Below are 22,311 nucleotides of genomic sequence, written 5' to 3' on the forward strand. Positions count from 1 at the left end.
AAAGCCAAGACAACAGTTAATCCAAAAGGAACTATTATAAATATTTAATGTTTGTTAGTGTTGGTTATAAAGATAATTATAATGATTATATTGTTAAAATGTTAACAAGAAACAAAAAAACATTAATAAAAGTAAAAACAAATAATATTGTCTTTATTACTAATTTGTAACACTTTTAGATTACAAAAATCATATATAATCCTGTTAAAAATTTTTAATGACTAAAATAGTAAGTGAAAGTTCTTCATAAACTTACCCCACAAAGCCAACCATTCTGAACAGATCTTTGTCTATAGATTCAAAAACATGGTTTGTTTGTTTTTTTTCTGAAAATAGAATCACAATATTTTTAAACTGGTCTTTTCACTCTGTTGCAGAAACCAGAAAGCAAAGAAATATCTTAAATAACAGACGTAATTTTAACTCTTTATTATGTCTCTCAATTCTGTTGATAAAAAGTGAAGAATAGAAATAGCATTTGTTGACAGGGAGTAAAAGAAACCTGTAGAGCATACGGCAACCCCAGCAGTATGTATCTCTCTCTGCCATCAGCCTCTTTCATGTTTAAGTTTCTGGGCTTCTGTAGGTTCTTCTAACTTAAACTTTTTACTAATATTACTAGTACTAAACACCATGATAAAATTAAAATTAAAAGAGACAAAAAAGGAATACAATTAACATAAATGTTTTAATTAAAAATAAACTTTCAAAATCAACAATCTAGATTCCTGTTTAAATTGAAAGGTATGTCTGTTACATGAATATTATGGGCCAATGCATATTATAAGTATTTAATAGAGATTTGTTAATGTTTATGATAAAGATAGCAATGATACTGTGAAAGTATAAGCAAGCACAACAGAAATGTCCTTCAGTGGGTAAATGGATAAACTGTGATACCTCCAGACAATGGAATATGACTCAGTGCTAAAAAGAAATGAGCCATCGAGCAAGGAAAAGACATGGAGGAAACCTAAACCCATATTGCTAAGTGAAAAAAGCTAATCTGAAAAAGCCACATACTATATGATTCTAATTACATGATGTTCTGGAAAGGGCAAAACTATGGAGACAGCAAAAAGATCGTTGGTTGCCAGGGGTTAGTGGGAAGACAGGATGAATAGGCAGAGGATAGTGGATTTATAGGGCCGTGAAAATACTCTGTATGATAATATAATGATGGATACATTTAATTATACTTTTGACCAAACCCAAAGATAAAATTTTCAAAATCAAGAGTGGGCCCTAATGTAAACTATAGACTCTGGGTGTCATGTGTCAATGCAGATTTGATATGGTTTGGCTCTGTGTCCCCACGCAAATCTCATTTCGAATTTTAATCCCCACATGTCAGAGGCAGGACCTGGTGGGAGGTGATTGGATCATGGAGATGGATTTCCCCCATGCTGTTCTCATGATAGTGAGTGAATTTTCATGAGATCTGATAGTTTAAAAGTGTGGCACTTCCCGCCTCACTCTCTCACTCCTGCCTCCTTCTGAAGAGGGTGCTTGCTTCCCCTTCATCTACTGCCGTGATTGTAAGTTTCCTGAGGCCTCCTTGGCCATGTGGCACTGTGAGTCAATTAAACCTGTTTTTTTTATAAATTGCCTAGTCTCAGGTAGTTCTTTACAGCAGTGTGAAAATGGCTACTACAAGCTTCATCAATTGTAACAGATGTATTACACTGGTGTGGAATGTTGATAATAGGGAAGAGTATGCTTGTGTGGAGACAAGGGATATAAGGGAAATCTCTTTTGACCCCTCTCAATTTTGCTATGAACCTAAAACTGCTCTATCTTTAAAAATGAAAACAGAAGAAATTAACAAAAACAATAAAAATTAATATGATATTTTAAGATATTATTTTATTATAGATTTGTAACTTTTCAGATTACAGAAGCCATGTACCACATAAAAAAAATCTATATGAATTGTTTCCTTGTGTGAGGTTTGGAATTTTCTTCTTTCACAAAAATTCTCACTACTTAAAATTTAGAATTTTCTATTTTCTAACTAAACCCTTGCACAAATAATAACATCAAACACCACATGTCTTGGTTATAAAAACAACTTTAACATTAAATTAGACAATAAAATGTTTTCCACAATCACTGATAATAGAGATAGAATTAAAATGCAAACACAAACATTTTTTACAAGTTTTTCCCCCTGAGAAATAATATTCTGTTGGTTATTTTTCAAGACTCGATGTCTCTCAGTTTTGAAAGAAGTACAAAGCTGGAAACTTACGTATGATTCTAATGGATAGCAATGTCATTAAACAAAAGACATATTCTTCAATTAAAAATTAGTTGAAAATGACTCTAACACCATCTCCACATGTCAAAAATCAGAGGGAAAGAAAAAATGCAAGCGAGGTCATCTGTATATCATACATCTGACTGAGAGATATAGTCCTCTAAACGGGTAAGAAATTGTTTGTAAAAGAGTGTTCAAAACCTCAAATTGGTAGAGATTATGTTCTCTTTTCTCATTCATTTCTTAACAAGTGCAAGTTGCTACTTTACTACACACATACACGAAAGGAAAGCCCAACAATAGCTTATTGGAAAACTGAGAAAATGTGTGTCTCTTACACAGGTAAGAGGTTACATAAGTTGTTTCTACATTAGTAGAAAGAACTTAGGAAATGTAAGGAATAGAAAGTTAGTTTTACCTTTGTAGTTTCAAAGGACTTATAAAAGACTAAACAGCTTTATTTGCATACGTTTCTGCACTCCTCAATCTTTACAAAGTAGATGAAAGTCCACTGAAAAGGTAAATACTCTTCACCTTTATTACCTGTTAAATTGGTTTCAAATAAACAATTTAACAGGTAATTTGCATATCCCTTGGGAATGATAGTATAGAAAGACATACACATACACACATACACACACACACATACACACACATATGAGAAGAAAGCCAAAGCTGATAGAATATCAAGTCATTCCTTTTTATACTGAAAAGTCCAGGTCAGTGTCAAGTTTTCTCAGAGATGCTTAAAATAAAAAATGCAACATGTATCATCATTTTACGAAGCATTTCTCTCACTTTTCCTCTGCTAATTAACATGTTAAAGGAAATTGAACAAATGGAAGCGCTAGCAATTGAAGGACATTCTTTTTAATAGACCAGACATCACACTTTGACTACCTTCACCAGATCTGGAAATTGCCTGTTGCCATGTCACTGCTGGCAACTATAGAAAAAGAGCCCCTATGCTGAATTGCAGCTCAGCCATGCTCATCATTCTCCCTGTTGTTGTGGCAGCTGTCAGGAAAAATCATTTGAACAGCAGCATCTTGAACAGATGGCTTAGAGACAAGTTAGAAATGGAAATACCTATGAGAGGAAAATTGCAAAAGTCAAGCCTAGACTTCAAAGCACAGGCAATGGACTGCTCACCAGCCCTGTTCACTAGCTATAGGATGAAAGGTATATTTTTCCTACACCTGTTAAACACACTTCTTTTGCCTTACGTGGCTACCCCAACTCCATAAGTGTTGAGGGGCAATGCAACTCTATTCTTTCTTTCTCAGCAGTCAGTTCTTCTGGGAGAATCAATCGAAGGCAGTAGTAGATGGGAGACACATTGTCTACCAGTTTCCTTCCATTTTTCTCATTTATTTCTCTGTGATGAGGGCCTGCTTTCTTTCCCGGCCCTTAAGCCCTTAGCTGTATGTCCTGTTTTGTCCTTATCATTCAGTATGGCTGTGGTAGACAGGAGAATGTGCCTTGCAGTACTGAAACAGAGAGGAGCATACTTGACCAAGGGACCCAGCTGCTATATTCTGAATCCAGCACTGAGTTGGCTGAGGCATGCTTCTCATGTGCTGCTCCCAGGCAATGATTGAGTGCAGCAGGGATACTGAGGCAGCTACATTTTTGAGAGATTCAAACTCCTCTGTCAGGTGACTTTGGCTCAGAGACTACACATAGGCTTTGCCAAAATTTTCTTAAAACTCCTCTGCTCCGTTTGACTTTTCCTGCTCAACTTCACTCCCTTTCCTCCCTGTTTCACAGGGGTCAGACCTGTAGCATGATTTGAGAGCTCTCCCACTTTCCTCAATTTTCCCTCTAATACAACGTTTTGTGTCTGCTTACTGAAGAATGCAAACCAACACAGTGGCTCTGCCCCTTTACGTCTCCTAATCTGTAGCCTGTGAAGATCCGCTGAGTAATAAGCTGGCAAAAGGGGCCTGGTATGTAGACATGAGGAAGTCCACAGTCAGTCAAGAGCCCGCAGTCAGTGCCAGTCCACATGATCAGTGATAAGGAGCAGAGAATCAAAGCATAAAATTCAGTCGGAACTCTAATGGAGATGCTCATCATCAGATCCTAGGACAGAGAAGGCATGCATAAAGTTATCTGAAGGCGGCCGGGCGCGGTGGCTCAAGCCTGTAATCCCAGCACTTTGGGAGGCCGAGACGGGCGGATCACGAGGTCAGGAGATCGAGACCATACTGGCTAACACGGTGAAACCCCGTCTCTACTAAAAAAAATACAAAAAAAACTAGCCGGGCGAGGTGGCGGGCGCCTGTAGTCCCAGCTACTCCGGAGGCTGAGGCAGGAGAATGGCGTAAACCCGGGAGGCGGAGCTTGCAGTGAGCTGAGATCCGGCCACTGCACTCCCGCCTGGGCGACAGAGCAAGACTCTGTCTCAAAAAAAAAAAAAAAAAAAAGTTATCTGAAGGCATCGAAGAAAAAAACATGTTAGTGGTAAAATTAACAAGATGTATAGAAAGTACACCTGGGGCGAAATTCCTCGTTCCCATTCAGAGGCATTCTTTTGAATCAACAGCCTGGAACAGCACAGGGGACATACACTGAGCTGCTCATCAAGAATGGAACAGGAACTGCAAAAAAAAAGGGGGGGGAGGGTGTCGGGGGGAATAAAATTCTAAAGAAAAAGCTCGTCTTGAAAAACAAGTCATTCAACCTTTCCTGAAAAGGGTCAGATAAAATGTAAAAATCATTCTAAGTTTAGAGTAGGAACTAAGCAGGAGGAGAATTAAATTTAAAAACAGGAAAAAAAAATAAATTTGGTCTATAGACTGTGGGCTGCAACACCTGGCCTTGAACAGTGAAGAGAATTCTACACAAGAGCCAATTCAGTAAACGTAAAAATGCCACATTTGTATTGTATTCAAGGTGAAAATAATTTGATGTCATTCTAGAAGGGGAGTGCATATTTAAATGTACTGCTTCATTTAAATTATCAGCTTAATTGAATAGGAATATTACTGAGAGAATCTGCATTTTTTTAAGCTCACCAAAATGTTAATTATCTTAGTATATTTAAAAAGTAGCAACAAGAAGGCAGCTTTTACATATTTTTAGGTAGACATTCCATTCAGAGCTACATCTTGCAACTACGTGGTTTCTTGTGTCCAAAGGAGATAGGTTTCCACTCCCTGTTTGGGGAACACTCAAGCAGATCACACAAGCATCCAGACTCTAGCTGGCTCTGTCATTTCATGTTATTTGAAGGGAGGAGTCCACCCTTTATTTTATTTTATTTTATTTTATTTTATTGAGATGGAGTTTCACTCTTGTTGCTGAGGCTGGAGAGAAATGGCACGATCTCGGCTCACAGCAACCTCCACCTCCCAGGTTCAAGCAATTCTGCCTCAGCCTCCCAAGTAGCTGGGATTACAAGCATGTGCCACTACTCCCGGCTAATTTTGTATTTTTAGTAAGAGATGGGGTTTCTCCATATTGGTCAGGCTGGTCTTGAACTCCTGACCTCAGGTGATCTGCCCACCTCAGGCTCCCAAAGTGCTGGGATTACATCCATGAGCCACTGCGCCCGGCTCTTCATCTTTTTTAATACTTTAGTTCCCACTACCTGTAGTAACATGGCTGATATAGTTATTCATTAGGCATTTTTCTCTATATGTTTAACCTTGGCACACAACCTTCCTTTTATAATTTAACACTAAGTGTTCGGCGAGTAATGGATGGTGAAACTGGGACTCTTGGTCAAGTGACATGACTTGACCAAGGTCACAGAATCAATCTGTCTGTAGCAAAATTTGTTTGGCTTTGCCAACACTGTACTCTTTCCCTTTCTTCTGGTAGTAGAACTATTTTCATACTGTTTACTCTAACCTGGGTAGGTTTCTGGTAGATATGTCATTTATGTGGACGGCTCTGTGTTTCATTTGCTGACTTAAACCCACCACCAGAATGGATAATCACGGTAGATTCAGTGATTGATCTAGGAGTAAACTTCGTGATTCTTGTGGGAACAGAGGTCAGGCAACTGATGTGGATGCTGAGAGAGAAATAATCTTTCTGCTTTTATGATAGTGAGTGCTACATGTCACCCATATTTAGGGTGCCAAAGGCCTTCTTTGTCACAACACAAACATAGCCTGCTGGTAAATAAAGCCAATATTGAGAAAGGCAAAGCAAAGAAATGGAAAGAAAGTGAATCCTCTGAAACCAGCTGTAGCTGAAGCTAGGGCAAAATCCTTGGACTTGCCAGTAGCAAAAGCTAATAAATATCCCTTTTGTTTAAACTGGAGTTGGGTTTCTATTAATGCAAGAGAAAAACTCCTGTCTAATACAGTATTAGAGCCAGAGAGCCAGAATTGGACTCAATCCCCCTGATTATGTAACCACATTAATTGAAAGTATAATTTTTCATCAAAACAAATTAGAACTGGGGGCCCTATCCTTGTTAATAGTGTAATCAATATAAAATGTAGGAATTACACCTAAGTGTCCTATGCATTATAGCTCCATCATGGTAATGAGCATTTCTTATTATAATTATCTTTTTATGTGTTTCTTCATGAATCTCTTGATGACAGGGATTGTATCTTATTCATCTTTGAAATCCTGCTAAGCACAGTCCTTAGGACTTAGTATGTGCTCAATAAATATCTTCTGAATAGGAAAATATTTATAGAAATTTACCAATACATGAATTCCACCTCTTATTTCAAATTAACTTGGTGATATCTTGTCTAAGATAAGTACATATCCCAATCTTCAAGGACAGTCTTCAATTGTGTCTTTGTTTAAGACATCTGACCTTATCCAAGAGGTTTCCCAATCACTCTATCTAATACAGTATTCTTGTCACTTTTGTCCTCTCCTTAGTTTTCTTCATAATATTTACCGAAATATTTATAGTTTATTCTTTGTCTTGTTTCACTAGAATGTAGGCTTCTTAGAGCAATCTGTGGTCTAGAGAGGGCTCTCAAAAACAATTGAATATTTATAAGTAAACAAAGTAACCGGTGGTACATTCAATTCTGCATTTGTGATACCTTCCAACACATTTTAGAAGTTCATTTTATATTTTATAGTGAAACGCATAATGGTTAAATCTAATATATGTACATTCTAATATAATGAATATATGTTTTAAAAAATATGAAATGTTGTCCTCAGTAAAATATCTCACCATTGTATGAATACTGAATCTAAAAATCTTCTACTAAATCCATACTGGTAATCTTATTGATTAATGCAGTATTGCCTTAAGACAATCTGCTAACTCAGCCATCTGTTTGCTCATGTTGTTATAGTAATGCTATCTTAGCCTAGATAAACTGTATAAACCTATTGAGGTTTAGTGAAATCTAGTTGTATATCATGATTGATCCATACAAAGTAGTCAAATGTTATTTTAAAATACTTTATTTGACTTTGACTTTTTATATAACCTAATACAATTATCTATAGTCATCAACTTTTAAGTATGTACATGTATAAACATAAAACAATTATAGTTTAGTAGTAATTTCATATTTTATAAAACTATAAGTTAAAAATATATTTAAGTGGAAAAATATCAGATAAAAATCTCTCATGCTAAAAACTGATCATGAGAAGGATGGCATCATGGTGGATTAACTAGAGAAAGTATTTTATTTTTACTTCTTCTTTCATTAACCTCTCTATTAAATTGACAGCTTCAGAAACTATGACAATCATGTTTCTCCCCTCTCTCTTGGTTTATGCGCCAAAGCCCAGCTCTTCTTGGTGATTTGAGGCTATGAAAAATGACATGCTAGGTGTTTTTCCTCAAATAACATTAACTTTTAATAATATTGTATTGCAATTATAATACAAATCAGTAGCCCTGTGTGATCCAAATGATAACAGTATATTGTCCTTTGTTGACTTCAAATACCTAGCTCCTTTTTGCTCTTTAGTTCTCCAGTTATCAGAAAGAACAGCTGTGGTTCGACATGGGGTCCACCTGGCAGCTTGAAGCATCCAGATGTCAACTCCTACTTTAAAAAGAAAAAGCAGGCACTCCTTCTCCCTGGTAATGTTGACTTCAGAGGCAACTGGTGTTGGACTGGAGATTAAAGGAAAAAAATTAGAGGACAAAGGGTCACACTTCCATTTAATTTTCACCTGTAACAAATGCAGATTACATGTAGTGAAAATACCAGTTCCCTGACCAATGAATTACTCTTTTCTATTTGACAGGCGTAAGTCAAGTGTCAGCTTATACTTTTCTGTGCAAATGGGTGACTTGACTATAGTTGTCATCTTATTATTTTTTTTTAATGGAGTTTGGTTAAAGCTTTACTCCCTGTTGCAGAGAAGAGATAGATACATGACATTTACACCAAGAGGATGGAGCCATGAGAAATACATAAAGCGAAACCCTGGGGGAAGGGAGATAGGTAAGGTTTTATGTGTATTTTATTAAAACCCAAGATCTTTTGTTTTGAAGTTTTAATAAAAAGTATAACCTAAAAGTTTTAGATTCCAGATTGATCAAATGCTCTTCATATAAAGTTTATATAAAATTATAGTTATTAAATACTTGAACACAATAAATAACTAGAGAAGACTTAGACTTATGTGTTTTATAAAGATCATACTAAAATATGATTCAAAAAAATTCAAAAACATTGAATTACCTAAAAGAAGTGTATCCATTTCTGATTACTTATTCTTACTTTTCCACAGAGGAAAATTTCCAAATAATACTCACTTTTGAGTTGAGACTCAAAGGAGAAAAACAAGCCATCACAATTATTGCTGTATTTGGGAAGACAAGTTTATTTTTTGAAGTTTTAGTTTCTTTTGAAAAAGATGGGCTGGGCACAGTGACTCACACCTGTAATCCCAGCACTCTGGGAGGCCAAGGTGGTTGGATCACCTGAGGTCAGGAGTTCGAGACCAGCCTGGCCAACATGGTGAAACCCCATCACTACTAAAAATACAAAGATTAGCCATGGTAGCGCATGCCTGTAATCCCAGCTACTCGGGAGGCTAAGATGAAGGGATCGCTTGAACCCAGGAGGCAGAAGTTACATTGAGCCGAGATTGCACCACTGCATTCCAAACTGGGCGGCAGAGCGAGACTCCATTTCAATAAAAATAATAATAATAAAATAGAAATAATTTTTAAACCCCCTTTCTTTGTGATTCTAATCATGAATCATAACTCAACTAGACTCAGTCATTTTTACAAGAATGAATTTACCGTCTTGTATTAAAATTCTAAGTTCACTATTGTCATATTCTCACACTATATCTTTGTTGATAGAAAGACATTAGAATTATAGTATTTTTCTTCATAAGGTTTCCTAGAGCCATTTTGCAGCTCTTCTTCTTCCAGTATAACCTTATTACATTCATATGACACTGTTTTTTTGACTGTATATATATCCCCAGATAATGCCTTTTCTTCTACTCTATTTGAATAACTATAAAGAAACAATTATATCTTCTTTTACTGTTTCATAGCTGAATCATAGCCCCGACTTGCTATTCGCAATTTGCACCAGGACAGTCTTACAAATGGTATCATCATCAAATAATCCTGTAGCCAAAAAATTATTATGTAAACCATCCTAACACTGAACCTAGGAATAGACATTTAGTCTTTGCCCACATTCTCAAATAAGTTTGCTTAGTTTACCAGAAAATAGCTATCCCTCTTTCTAATTAATAACGCCACAATTCTTGTTTTTAGTGTATTAACATAGAGCCGTCATAGTTCTTACTCTAGTTGAAATCTACTGATGTAGCCAGTATCTTCCATGTAACCTACAATTCTGAGAGCCACATCTCTCAAAAAGTTAAGGGACAACTGTAATCTACAAGATTGTGTTGTTAGGGATTCATAACAGCTTCCATTTTTAGACAAAGCATCAAGAAATAAAAGGCAAAGCAATGTTTGGAGAAATGCAGAAAAAGACCTTTTGAAATTACCACCCCCACCCCACAAAGAAAAACATTCATTTAAACTCCTAAAATTGGCCATTGCAGTTAGAATGCTAGTTTTTTAAATTAAAAAACAGCATTTTACAAAGTAGATTACTATATAAAGAATGTTTAATAAAATAGTCAGAATAGGGGCCTATTTAATGTCCACTAGCAGTTATAAATTCTCTCTTATCATCAATTTTAGAATAAACTCAGGTTCTTAGAATAAGAACCTGAATAAGATGGATAGAGTGTACCTGCCCCCTCAAGGCACCTGAAATTTCCCCACCAGTCTTGGCAGTAATGACCACAGCCCTCTTTCACAATGCCCTGGGGAAGAAATAAACCTTTGCCGATGCACAGCTTTCAAGTTCATCACATCCTCTCAATTTTCATGCTTCCATCTAGTAAGTTACTTCCCTTTCTTTTGCTTGATATTGCTCAAACTGCTGTAGGACACCACTATTTTTTTTAAAATTGCTTCATTCTGAACTCGTTATGCTATTATTTTCTTCTTTCCAATTCAGTCTCTCTAATGCAAGGAGTATTATTTAAACAACTGCTTTTTACCCAGCACCATTACTTGGGGAAATACACATGCTCAAAAATATGACCCTTGTGGAACCTCTGTTCAAATCATAGGTTAAAAACCAAACAGGATGCACAGAATAGAAGAAGCCACTGTATTTAATTGCTAAATGTTGTATTTCAAATACCAAAAGGTAGAGTTGTATTTTTTAAACCCTTCAGGTACGGTCTAGGCATAGATATTTTTAGAAAGCTTTCTAGGTTATTCTAATATGCAGCCAGTAATGAAATCCACTGTGCCGGAAAGTCTCCACCCTGACTGACGAATAACTTTCAGTTCTGATTTAGGAAATCAAGGTGAGGACACAGATATGAACCCTTTGTTTCTCAAACTTTAGTGTGCAGAAGAATTATCTGGGCTTCTGTTAAACACATACAGTCGGCCGGGCACGGTGGCTCACACCTGTAATCCTAGCACTTTGGGAGGTGGGCGGATCAGGAGGTCAGGAGATTGAGACCATCCTGGCTAACACGGTGAAACCCCGTCTCTACTAAAAATACAAAGAATTACCTGGGCATGGAGGCGGGTGCCTGTAGTCCCAGCTACTCAGGAGGCTGAGGCAGGAGAATCACTTGAACCCGGGAGGTGGAGGTTGCAGTGAGCCGAGATCACACCACTACACTCCAGCCTGGGCGACAGAGCAAGACTCCGTCTCAAATAAATAAAAGCATACGTACATACATGCATGGCTCTGGGGCTTAGACTCCAGAGAATCAGATTTCACAGGTCATATATGGAAACCCAGAACTCACATTTTCAACAAGAGGCTCTGGTGATCCTGATGCAGCGGTCTTCACACCATGCTTTGAGGAAGGCCACTCAAAAGTCAATCACTATCCAGTCCTGTGAACTAATATTTAAGAGATGATATTTTAGATCGTAATAAAGTAACCCAGAATCAACATGTCAACATGAATATCTTGTAAAAGTGAATTATTTTATAAATTTATTTTCATATCCTTTTAGTGTGCAGTATTTGATTCATATTCTTGCTGTTTTATCATCACTAGATAGATGTTCAGAGAAATTTGAAAATTATCCTCCTCTTGCCACCCTTGGACTTATTTAGAAGACTAAAACAGTAGAGATTCACTATTTTAGAAAATAAAAAAGAAATATGAAAAAATGTAGAAAGGAAGGAAAATAGCTTTCTTTAGTTTGTACATGCATGTTTCTATATCTGTGTTTTTTTAAAAAACTTTATGACAAAAGTTAAAGTTCTTATTTTAAAATTATTAAGGACTTTAACTAATGTTATATACACTCAAGACAATTATGTGACTTGCTCATTTTAGCTCAAGGTAATTGTTTATTAAAATGACCAACGAAAAATCTTTTCAAAAACATGTTTATTCCTCCAGAGAAAAATGTTACATGAGCAAAAATAGGACAGAAACAGAAAAATGCACAAAATAGGTACTTCTTCTGCCATTAAGTAGTTGGAAATTAAATGTCAATGTAAATGCAGAATGTAACACATAAGAACAACTGCCCACATCATGACATACAATGTGTAACAATGTTAGATAACATAAAATGATATGCTTGATATGCTTTATTTATGTTTTTTTAGAAAAAAAGATTCCAGAACAATGTTAATAAAACTTTATATTTGTACTTTTAAATTCATTTAACATTAAAATTGAGAGCATGTATTTTATTCCTGTAGTTAATTCTATTGTCTCCTTCTCTCATGTAGTTAAATCCATTCTCTCTCTTTGATTTAAGGCTTGAAATTCAGCTAGTTTAAACCATCTAAATCCTACCTGTCTAAGAACAGGCACACCTGCAGAAGAGCACAGTTCTCATTGACCTTGGGAACACAGCAGTTTCAATGAAATAATCTCATTTAGTAAAAAGAAAACCATATGCGAATCAACATTAACCGCTTTTAGCCCACATCAGGGATGATAGCTCCCTTGGCACCAGTTTGAATTTTGAGCTAAGGAATTTGGCCTGATCTTCCCTATGCTCAGCCAGGACAGATTGATAAAGAGGTACAACATTAGCTTAATCAGTTGCTCCATATTTCTGAATTTTTCTAAATATGTTCCTCGTAAGTTTGCTTTCAGTGGAAATATAGAGAATGCTTTCACACACATTTTTTCTTCTGAAATCAGTTCTCTGTGCATTAGAGCATTAAGCTTAGCAAATATGAGTTATGATACTACTAACACATTTATCGAGTGCCTACTTTTTGCCAGGAACTGGACTAGGAGTAAAAAATATATATACACTTTGTTTCTGATATTCACAAAAATCCCTCTAAAATAACTATCATTATCCCCATTACACAGATGAAAAATCTAAAGGTCAGAGGGGCTAAGTGATTTGCCCAATGGCAGAGAATTACGGGGCCAACAAAACACTTATAATATTTGTAATAATGTTTCATGTGCATTGATTTACATTTTTCTATTATATACTGTATTTTAAAAGCAAATGGCTAACTTTTATGAAATGTTCACTATATTCTGGGCATTGCTCTGAGTGCTTTGTATGTATTAACTCATTCAATATTTCGAATAACTCTTTGAGAAAAGTATTTTATTTCCATTCTACAGGTGAGAAAACTGAGGCACAAAGAACTCAAGCAACTTGTTTCTGGTCAAAAAACTGACAAATGAAGGAGCCATGATTTAACCCAGCCATTGGCTCCAGACCATGCTATACAAATATTAAGTAGGTTCCAATAGCCATTTTTTACACTTAGTTATTAAAATGTAACACTACATGCTGCTTGTACATCAGGATTTACTATAACAAGACAGAATGTCAATGCGAGTAATTCTAGTTGATAAAAAGGACTACTTCAATCCTCTACCTGCCAAAAGATGTGCAGGGGAGATCGACCAGACATCAGAGGCATCATGCTGTGTAGGACAAATCCTGGGTCTTTTCCAGCAGTCGAGAAATTTCAGAGTTAATAGTCACATCATCCTAAGCAAAGGTGTATTTTTTGCAGACCCCTTAGCATATCTAAAGGGTACAACAAACAGTAAATAGGAGGAGGTGTTGATAAATAGCCTCTCAGTCCTGGGAGAGGTGACACCTGACATATAATTTCCATTAAGTTGCCTTTTCTGAATGATAGCACCACAATTTTGAAGCACAAAGATAAATATAGTGTATCTAATAGGAAATAAATGCATATAAGGTGGCATGGCACTTCATAAAAATAGGAGAACTCTAAGAGAATAGTAAAATTCTCTTAGAAATCTAAGGAAGAGAAGGAATGGTGTTTATGATATTTAGTAGTTTTTAGTGGGTTTGTAAAATTTGAAGGAAAGTAAAAAGGATGATTATCAATCTGTCATGGGAACTGGCCATGATGTAACAGCTTGAACTAAGAGATTTGTTCTACAAAAGCCCTAAGACTTGTTAGCAAATAATAATTTCATTAAAAGACAGAAAAAAACATGTATCTGCAGAGGAAATAAAACTTTATCTTTTTTCACTTAATAAAATAGCAAATATCACCACTGAACTCAGACATATGCACTGCCAAGATTTTAAGTGTTGAGATACTCATAAAATACGGAATCTCTCTCAGTAATGGTGTTGTTTCTTCCCTCCACCCCTCCTTTCTTACTCCCCTGGGAGTCCAGTCCCAACAATTACAGGGTTGCTATCACAGCAGCTGTCCCTCTTGCATAGTGCTGATTTTCTACATGCAAAAAATGTGGACTCCAGAGAGCCATGACAATGTGAGTTAACAATATGTCTGAATCTAGTTTGGGAAGACATGAGTTTATTGTATTGTAAGAAAAAATACTGAATGTAAGTTATTTTCTTAGGATTTTTAATTGTTGCCATTGTCATTCTGGTTTCAATTAACAACTAATACTCTAAATGAATTATTTGAATAGAAATAATGAAGTGTACAAATAACTTAAGGAAGTTTCAAACCCTGGCTTCTGACCTGCATATAATTTAATGAACAAACAGAAAAGAAAATGGAAAATGGTTAAATGAATGTATTATTTTCTTGGTCTCTTTCTTAGATTTGTCTGATCCATCTAAAAGCCAGTTTCTGCATTTCTGAACTTGACTGCTCACTACAATCAAGAGAGGATTTCCACACAATCATTTAGAAATTTCAAAATGTATGGTGTTTGGGAATTATATATTCATTATGACTACATCCAAAGCGTGGTATCAGAAGCCAAATTATTTTTTCCTTGAAATATAAATACTGCAACTTAGGTGGCATGGCACTATTGAAAACAGCTTGCCATATGCCTTTGATTTCACTGAGAGACATGCCATCTGCCACCACACTCAAAAATGATTCAAAAAAATTAAAAAGAATGGCAGAAGATTGTGGTCAAATGCAAGAATATTACCCATCATGTGTGGTCTAAGATTGGGCCGGGGTACTTGTTCAGATGACCTGTAGTCATGAAGTCAAAGTTGGACAGAAACAAATACATTGTCATTTTTTTCTGTGGGCAATGAACTGAGTACAGTGTAGTTCCCTCAGCATGATTATTGATACCGATTTAGAAAGAAGTCTTTGATATGAAAGTAAAAAAGACAAAGATCCTAGGGCAATGCATATTTTAAAGGAGTTTTGGCCCAAGGACTGGGATTAAAACAGGGAGAACTTGCTTATGCACAGTTAATTTATTTGTAAAAATTCAATACCTTCATGGGACTTTGGAGAAAGAAGAAAATGGCAAGATATCAGAGACTTTTGGGGGGATATATATATATATATATATATATATATATATATATATATAGAAGATATATATATATATATATATATAGAAGAAATGTATAAATCTATTTAGATACTATATTTTATCAAGTGCTAAATCAGCCAAGTGTGTATTTTAACTCTACATAATAAAATCACTGTGATAAATCCCTTCAGATGATTCCCAAAGAACAGAGGTAATTTTTCTAAGAAGCTTAAAAATAGAAATCTCTCTTATGCATCCAGACAGTGCCCCTTACAATCACTATTTTGTCCCAAAAGAAAAAGAGAGCAGAACAAAATGTAAATTTTACAGGAAAAATTTTACAAGTAACTATTTGTTTATTTGGTTTGTTTATTTGAAGAAGGAAAAGATTCAAAATCTATGGACCAAATTTTGGCTAAGAGAATACTACCTTAGTCTGTTTTTCTTTGTTGCTATGCCTGACTGAGGTTGGGCAGTTTATAAAGAAAAGAGGTTTGTTTAGCTTATGGTTCTGCAGGCTGGGAAGTTCAAAGACCATGACACGAGCATCTGCTCAGCTTTTGGTGATGGCATTTTGTGCTGTGTCAAGACATGGCAGAAGGTCAAAGGGGAAGCAGGCACATGTGAAGAGACAAATTCTGAGGGGTATCCTGATTTCATCACAACCCACTCTGGTGGGAACTAATCCAGTATTTCCAGAGCAGAAACTCAGTCATTACTATGAGAACCGAACCAAGTCATTCATGAGCGATCTGCCTCTGTGACCCAAGCACATCCCACTAGGCTTCACCTCCCAGCACCACCACATTGGGGATCAAATTTCAACACGAGTTTTGGTGAGGACAAACTAAACCATGCCCACATGGGAAGTACCATATGAGCAATGAAGCTGGATTTCTTTATAAAAGAAAAAGAGAGAACATGTCACTAAATGGTAAAACTGGTTTTGAGAATGAAATGCAATCCTGTTTCAGAGATTTGTAGCCAGTATTACAAGGTAGTCTTGTGCCTGGCTTATGAGGTTTATTTGAAATGGTTCATTCCAGATAATCAAGGGAAAAATAGTTTCCAAATAATAGCATTTCCAGTACTCTTCTAGAAAATAAAATTAAAGATATGTAGCTCCCCAAAAATATCTAATAATTACAGATAACTATATTAGAACTGCTCTAGAAATTTTATACCACCATTTATTGAAAAGTATTTAATGACCATCTAAAACGGTATTATAGGAAAAGAAGTAAAGTAATAATAATAATACATAGTATTTGTATATCACTTTTTTATTTATTTGTATTATATTTATAAAATATGTGTTCCTATTTTATAGATGAGAAAATTAAGGCTTATCAGGGTTCACCTATCTAATGTCAAATAGCTAATAAATGTTGAAATCAGAAGTGAACATAGGTCTTATGATATCATGTCAGAGTTCCTTGCATTCCAGCATCATCCCTCTTAGCCTAAGACACAGTGGTTTCCACTTTCAGGGTGTGATATACAATTCCATACAGTTTCCCTCAATAGTTTCCATCTTGTTTGAGTGGAAGTACCCTGGAAGTAGTAACATTTTAGCTGTTCTCAACAATAGACCCCTCTGTATAAAACTAAGGAATTAAGAGTTTACAAGGGAAAGTGAGAAGTATCTTTATGTCACAATCTGACACAATCTACTTGTATGACAAGTTATACATGCATGAAATAAATACTATAGTAAACAATATGTCCTTGCTGGTAGTATCAAATATTGACATATGAGAGTGACAATTTGATCAGTACAATAGATCAGACATTATATAACAGGGTTCACATAGAATAAACATCTCACAATTTGCCTATCCAGATCAAATTTGTATATATAGTATACAAATGACTATATATGAAATATATATACAGAAATGACTATATATATGTATATAGTTGCCATAGCACAGTGGTATTAGGCAGAGAATTTTGAGTTGTAAAATAAATAATCTGTCTGCAAATTATCTAATAACTTAATTGTGAAGAAGATCTAATTTTGAAACTGTTTTGCTGCTGTAAAATCAACTTCAAATATGAGACACCACAAAAGAGGGTGTCTCCAAGGGAAATCTTCAAAGACAGGAGAGTAGGGTAATCAAAGAAAAGTTTAAAGTTTGCTGAATTTCTTGGGCAAAAAAATTGAAGTCTTTGAATAATATTTCTCTGCTTCATATTACATCTACAATTTCTAGAAATATGTACAGCTGTTAATAGAGAAAAGCAAAAGAAGTATCAGAAGCTGAGAAAAGGCAAGAAGATAAAGCAGGAAAGAAAACAAATGTCTTTGCAGCGCAGCCCTCGGAGTTTAGTCAAAATACTCTAGGACCATGAGACTGGGATCCTGTCCAGTCGGGAGGAGACAGCTAAGATATGGATGAAGGGACTTATAAAGTTCAGTTAAGACCTCTGATCCATTCTTTGTCTACACTCTGAAATCAGCAGAGTCCTTCATTCACGGGGGAGTTTTCCCTTCACTTAGTGGAGTTAAGTATGTTAATAAAACATTAACCAGAACTGTTCCTACAAAAAGCACGTATCAAATAAGAAGGTAGAGTGAGATGATCTCCAAGGTCTCTTCCCAATTTAACATGAGAATTTGCTAAGTGAAAAGTCTAATCATATTTTCAATGTTAAAAAAATAGAAATTTTCATTTTAAAAAAAGTCATAGTTCAGGGGCTGTTTTATCAAGAGGCTGGGAGATTAGATGGCTAATGTTATACAACCTATTTTCTATTAAGTTTGGGATGCAGTTTTGTCCCTAGATAATGGAAGAAATTCTCTTAATTGATACTTGTTATTAATTCTTTTGTTTCCCCATTTTCTAGTTGCTCTTTTTTTCACTTGCCAGTTTAGGAATTTGCTTGGCTCTTTTCCTACATTTAATGACTATATTTAAAAAAAGGACTTGGCCATGTGCCTAGAGGCTCTTGGGTGTTGGGTGCCATATAAACAAAATTAATTACCAACTTCAGTGCCAATATCACATCAATGGCAATGAGAGGTTAGTCGACAAAAGAAAAGACAAATAAAAATTTCAACAAATAATAGTATGCATAGGATGCATAAAATAAAAAATTAATCAACCTAAATTTGTATATATTTGTATAGTGTTCAGTTTTTCCTAATGTACTCATATGCATTATTTCATCTGGTTGTCAAAATAACCTTATGTGCTGGCCATTACAGATGCTTCTAACTTCATTTTACAAACTTAAGGAACTTAGCCCCAGAGATGTTAATCTGTCTTTTTTCTTTTCTTTTTTTTTTTCATTCACTCAACAAATACTTAAGAAAACCTACTAAGTGCCGTATGTTGCCCTCGGAATTGTAGGGTGACAAACCATCCCAGCTTGCCTAGAACAGGATTCCTGGGATGTAGATTTTTCGTGCTAAAATGGGACTGTCCCAGACAAACTGGGATGGCTGGTCAGCTTAACACAATCTGGCCACTCTAATAGCACATCACAGTTCAAGTCACAAAACAAACTGTACACCAGATGAAGAGCTCTCTCTCTCTCTCTCTCTCTCTCATTATTTTTGCCTCACTTAGGACTTTTATTTCTGAACCCCACTAGACTAAAAGTTCTCCTTAATGTTGCCAGTGATCACCCAAGCAAGAAAAATAGCTTTGCTGCCCACTTGTCTGCACGATTTGACATTTTGACCACCTGATACTCTCTTTGGCCTTTACTCTTTCCCTTGCTTTTCTCTCTCTTTCATAATGCCCCGCATCTCCCCATGTAAACTTTCACCATTAAGCACATGGTCCCCAAATGTATACCCATAGCTGCAATGTGATGGTTTTGACACGTGGATGTGTATGACTGAAAGATATCTCCTTAACTCCTGGCTATCCCAAGTATTCAAATAAACTAAATCTCAACAAAAATGTTGTTTTCTCCACAGCCAATTCTTCCTCTTGACTTTCCTATCTCTGTGTTCAGGCAACACCACTCTCTTGGTACCAGGCTCATTCTCAGCCCGCAGCGGTCTCTTTCTCTCCCTATTCACCACATCTAAGGTGTTAACAGTTCCCAGCAAGTAGTCCTTCAGAAAGTTTTTCATATTCATCCCTCCTTTTCTTTCCCCACTGTTACCACCTTAGCTAAATTCCTCCTTACCTCCCTAGAGTTATTTTTCTGGTCTCTTCCCTGAACCAACTCCACCCTCCACCTGTGCATTCATTTCTTTCTTACTCCAATTTAGTCTACACTGCTCCCAGGTTAAAGTGCATTTCGGCCTTAATGACCAATGTTCTTGTGTATGAGCCCCATTCTCCAGCAAAAAAATAACCATTTGCTATGCAGTCTTTTCCTCTCTGTGCCTTTGTTATATTATTCCTTAGGTGCATAATATTTTATTCTGTCAAATTTCACTCATCTTTCAAGGCAATCTTAAATTTCAAAGTTCCACAGATATATTTTGTAGTTTCAAATGAATGAGAACCCCTTCCTATGAACTTACTTCACTTTGTACTCCTGAACACTCATCCTTATCTGCTTTGTGTTGTAATTATTTGTATTCTTTTCTCAGTCCTCCAACTAGAATGTATACTTCTCAAGACCGAGGCTGTGTCCTACTCATTCTAGTTCCCCTGCTTAACGCAGCAGGTGTTCATTATATTTTTATGAAAGATTCAATTACTTTAACTCCTCATCCAAGTCTGGCTTCGAAAATGAATTTTGCAAATTAGTTATTTCAGATATTTAAATTTTAGCATGTGCCTTACACAAATATATAATGAATTCATGAACAATTTAATTAAAAAAAAGAAACAAAGAAAACCTCAAACACCCAAGGATTATCCAACATCAACACAAAGTTTCTAAGTACAGAGGTATCCCTAGGATCATTACTCTAGTGTGCAGGTTTGTACACATACATGTTGTCAGCCCAGCCAGCCCCTTATCAGCTACTCTGCAGAAAAGGCCGCAGACAAGGAGAGCTATTCCAGGATGGGCAATCACTTGCATTCAGAAAATAGAATTTAATTGAGTAATTTTTCAGATGGTTGAAACTGAATTGGTATTGCACTGGAAAAAGAATGCCTGTTTGGGGCCTAAATTGTTCCTCCCCATTTAGAAGGGGACACAATGTAAGCTTAAGATTCATGCAGCTTGGGAATTATAAAGATTTGGATTTTAGGACAGTCCCAAAATAAACCCTTTAATTCAAGCCTTAGAAGGTTTCACTTAATTAACCTGGAATCAGTTGAAACACTGTAACTAAAAGGTTCGTCACAATATTTGTTTAGTCTTTATAGACACAATTTCCAAAATATCAAAGTTGAAGGAAAGTAGAGTCATTTTTCATCATATTTGTGAAAAAATTCTCCTACAGGCTTTGGACCTGCATCTGGAGGGAAAAATAAGAGATTAATGAGAAAAAAAATCATATTATGTCTTACCTTATCCACTGCCCCCCCGCCTTCAAATCTTTCCCTATCATAAAGTTTCTTCAGTCATGCACAAATACTTCAGAGACCGCTACCTCAGACACTGCCGTCAGCGCCCAGAGGATTGAGATTTAGTCTCTGCATCTTAATTACAGCTGACTCTTTTTCCCTTGTTCTGAGCTGAGTTATAGCAAGGAAAGGGGGAGATGAATGAATGACCCATGCATCTGACATCTAATATCTGCCACTTCAGATTTGGGGTTTGATTTAGGGTCTCTATCAGAGAGTTTGAGGAAACAAAGTCTTTTATCTTCTTTAAATAAATTCATGCACTGAAGCACAATTTACCTTCTCTGGCAGTTTTATTATTCAGAACAATGGGCTTTTTTAGTTGTGCAATATTTGGGCTTTTCCCTTTCCTCTCACGTTTATAAATAAAAACATTCAGTTTAGTAATTTAAACAAGGATAACACAGAAGCGATGTGTGGCAATAAGGCTACAAAAGTGTCATGTTGTCATTTTCATTCTTTTTACAAAGGACATGGAATTGAAAGCAAGACTCCTCATCTTTGTATTTAAATAATGACCCGAATTCAGTACACAAAAATGACCTTTTCTGTGGATGCATTGTAGTTGTTACCTCATCACCCTTTCATCTATATGAAACTTTGTATGAGTCAGTTTCGGAAGCATGAGGGCCTCCACTCTGCCCACAGGCTCCAGCCACAGTGATAAATGGGGCCCAAGCCCCACCTCTGTTCCACTAGCTAACCATAGCTGCCCTTCCTGGCAGTTGCTCTTTCCCAAAAGACTGAGCACCTCTTTCTCAACACAAATGTGCCACCTGTTCTTCCAAATTCTTCCTGGTGCTGCACTGGCTCACAGGAATATGCTTTTTTCCCCCCCCCTAATTGACCTGCTTAGAAGAGGCATTGTTTTCTTATTTGCATGAAGGCATTATATAAGCTAGCTGCGACTTGGCCCTGTGGATCTGATGCATGTGTTCTAGATGAATGGTGAAAACAGTATGCAACTAGGATTAAGCAGGCTTCATGAAGAAAAAATCATACAACAGCTTTGCTAATCCAGCATTTACTTGCATTGAAAGTCAGCAGATGGGTGGGGTGGGTGCTCACGCCTGTAATCCCAGCACTTGGGGAGGCCGAGATGGGAGGATCACTGGAGCCCAGGAGTTTGAGATCAGCCTGGACAACATGGTGAGACCCCGTCTCTGCAAAAATAAATAAATAAATAAATAAAATTAAAGTTTAAAAATTTAAGTCAATTGATGACAAGAAGGGAAGTTGCAAAGACACTTGGGATTCTGACAGAACGTGTTCAGATGATATGTCCCACTGGGGAAGCTGTTACGGAGTAAATGGGCCCTCAGGGACACTAGAACTAGGTTTATGTCACCC

This window comes from Macaca thibetana, chromosome 4, assembly GCF_024542745.1.
Source record: "Macaca thibetana thibetana isolate TM-01 chromosome 4, ASM2454274v1, whole genome shotgun sequence".
Classification (NCBI taxonomy): Eukaryota; Metazoa; Chordata; class Mammalia; order Primates; family Cercopithecidae; genus Macaca; species Macaca thibetana.